The 3,476-nt window shown below is 39.8% G+C and overlaps 1 pseudogene; it reads right to left on the bottom strand.

Moving 5' to 3' along the window:
• Window positions 1-203: 203 nt before the first annotated feature.
• On the bottom strand, window positions 204-846 carry LOC149451475 (uncharacterized; annotated as a pseudogene).
• Between the last annotated feature and the right edge of the window lie 2,630 nt (window positions 847-3,476).

Here is a 3,476-nt window from a genome sequence, read left to right as displayed (position 1 = left end):
CTCCACAGGTGCTCAATGGGGCTGAGATCTGGACTCGTTGTTGGTCAGTTCCAGCACTTCTGTCTGAAACCATTTCTGGGTGCTTTTTGACATGTGCTTTGTGTCATTGTCCTGCTGTAAGACCCATGAACTCTGACATAGTCCCAGCTTTCTAACACTGGGCCCTACATTGCACCCCAGAATTCTTTGGTAGTCTTCAAATTTCATGATACCATCGACATAGTCAAGACATGCAGTGCCTGAAGCAGCAAGCCCAAAACATCAGTGCACCTCCACCTTGTTTGACTGTAGGGAGTGTATTCTTTTCTTTAAAGGCCTCATTGCTTTTTCTGAAAACTGTAGAATGATGGGCTTTACCAAAAAGCTGTAATTTTGTTTCATCTGTCCACAGCACATCTCCCAAAAGAATGTTGACTTTCTCAGGTAAGTTTTGCCAAACTCCAATCTGGATTTTTTATGTTTCTGTGTCAGCAGTAGGGTCCTCCTGGGTCTCCTGCCATAACGTCCCTTTTCAATGAGAAGGCGACATGTAGTGTGAGTTGACACAGTTGTACCCTGTGCCTGAAGGTCAGCTTGAATTTGTCTGGAAGTTCATCGAGGTTCTTTATCTACCATTCGAACAATCCTTCATTGCAATCTTTGATCAATTTTTCTTTTTCGTCGAGGTTTAGGGAGATTAGCTACAGTGCCGTGGGCTGTAGACTTCTTGACAATGTTATGCACAGTGGACACAGGAACGTTAAGATCTCTGGAGATGGACTTGTAACCTTGAGATTGACCATGCTTTTTCACAATTTTTGTTCTCGAATCCTCAGACAATTCTTTGCTGCTCTTTCTCTTCTCCATGCTCCATGTGGTACAGGTGGAAAGGTGGAGGCCATTTTTCACCTTTATAACTGGTTTCCGGTGTGATTTGTATATTGTCAGTACTTGTTAATTGATACAGGTGAATTTAATTACAAAAAACAGGAACATCACAAACTTGGAATGCAGTTAATGCTTACAATTGTCAGAAGGTGCCAATCATTTTGTCTAGTCCATTTTTGGAGTTTTGTGTGGAATGTGCCAGATTTGGCTTTTTGTTTCTCCACTTTTTTGTATCATACCAATACAAACAAAAGAAATAAAAAGGAGAATGCTTAAACATTTGTAATTGCAACAATTTTCAGGGCGAAGTGGTGCATTATCTGACAGAAATGCAGAGGTGCTAATTTTTTTGGCCATGACTGTATGTAAAAGCACTGCATAAATTGACAGCATTATAAGTACCTGAAATAAATAAAAAAAATTATCATTATCTCTTTTGTTGCACATTGTTTTGCATATATGATCATTTTGAGGAAAATGGATGTATTTGGGTTTCGGTGGATGAAAAGAGACAAGAGAGGCAAGAGGGCAAGATTTTTCAATATGAAACCAAGATCAAGAACACGGGGACATGACCTCAAACTAACAGGAGGGAAGTTTAAAACTAATCTTAGAAAGTATTATTTTACTGAAAGGGTAGTTGATGCTTGGAATAGACTTCCAGTAGAAGTATAGAGTCAGTCAACAGTAAATGGATTCAAACATACTTTTAACACACATAGATCTATACTCAGACAAAAAAGTTAACAAAAATGCAAAAACAATAACAAAACAAAAAAAGGAGGTGTGTCCGAGCGCGCAATTTTTTGTGTGTCTTCGTGCACATCACATTTGTTGATGTTCAGTAGTCTTAGGTTGTAACTAGTCTCCCTCCAAATTCCCTCTTCTAGGACAAATCCCTCCTCCTAGCACCCCCCCAATTCCCCCTTCTAGCACAAATCCCTCCTTCTAGCACCCCCTCAGTTCCCCCTTCTAGCACAAATCCCCCTACTAGCACCCCCCCAAAATCCCCACTCCTAGCACAAAACCCACTTCATTCTCCCCCAATCCCCTTTCCTGGCACAACTCCTTCAAATCCTCCCTCCTAGCACAACCCCCCAAATTCCTCTTCCCAGCATACCCCCCCCCCAAATCCCTCTTCAGCACAACCCCCCTTTCTGCTTCTCCGGCAATAGTACACATAGCTGCAGGGAGGAGAGACCCGTGCAGGCTGTGCTCTCTCTCTCCTCACAGAGTTGCAGTGCACGGGAGTTAACACAGAGTAGTGCTTAGACCAGGATTTGGCCGCGGCACCCCTGAGCACTCTTTGCGGCAACTCGGTTGAGACACCCTGGTTTATATTAATATCTTAACTGCCAGTCATGATTTGAAATGGTAGGTTCTACAGGGTGAGCGCAAATAGTGCACAACCACTACTAAAGTACGATGATAGTTTAAGAATGCTTTCTTTTTAAACAAGTTCTAGCTCACCTGCGAACCATGAATCCAATAAGTATCCCCCATTATCCTATAAAAAAAAATCTATGAGACTATATCACTGCTTTAGAAAATGCTATTCGTTTTATTTTTCCAATAAGATATTGCATCTTTTGCTTTATCGATTTTAGAGCCCAGGCGTCAGATTACTGTAGATTAAAGGCAAAATGGTGCAAACGTTGGCTCAAACCCACACACATTTGCAAATTTCCTAAATATTGAACCAGAATATTGTCTTTTTAATCAATTCAGAAATAGTTTAGGATACGATGACATTTCATTTAATAAATGCTGCAAATGGACTGATTCCTAGGTACTGGCAGATTCAGGATCCCTATACCACATTGGAGAAGACAGAATTGAAAAATGTAGAAAATTGGGATAGATGGTTGGGTTTTAAAAAATCCACAAGATATTTAGAACTGATTGTAAACTAGGGTAAAGAAAGCAGGGAATTGATGGCTTCCCCACCTTGGATAGGAGGGGAAAAGGAGTGGAGGAGGATAAATAATATGATAAGAATTAAATTTGGGAACAGAAAGGAAAAGTAGGAGGTGACCAGGGGTAAGGATAGGGGGGGGCAGGGGTGAGGGAGGGATTGAAATTTCTAAAATTTAATATGGAGATTGTATGTTTTATTTTTATTTTTCTGTGAACATTGTTGTATTATAATCATTATTAATAATAAAAATATAACAATAACAATAAAAAAAAATATAAACAGTTTAGGATAACATTCTAATGTAGCCTCAGATAATATTACATTTTAATGGAGCTTCATGTGTTTTTAGGTGTATAAAGTATATAGAAGATAAACACACTGAAAAATGAGAAAAATCAACATTACTTGTGGAAGTTTGAAGTTCAGATCCCAAGAGGAGAAAACACCCAGGTTCCTAGCAAAGAGCCTACGGTTACTACATGTAAAAGGATTTCCCGTCTCCTTTGATCCTGTGCGCAGAACAATGCTGAAAAATGTGCTCTTCTAACCTGTGACCTTTATTATGTTAGACACGCTCCTTCCCTGTCTCAGAACTCAACATCTTGAAGCAGTGTTTCCCGACATCATTACCTTATATATACTTTTCTGTGTATGTTTATCCCAGGTATGTCATTGGTTGTTCATTACCACC

Source organism: Staurois parvus, unplaced genomic scaffold (genome assembly GCF_062004578.1).
Source record: "Staurois parvus isolate SC_StPar_1 unplaced genomic scaffold, SC_StPar_1.0 ptg000538l, whole genome shotgun sequence".
NCBI lineage: Eukaryota > Metazoa > Chordata > Amphibia > Anura > Ranidae > Staurois > Staurois parvus.
This window is presented reverse-complemented; position numbering and strand designations above follow the sequence as displayed.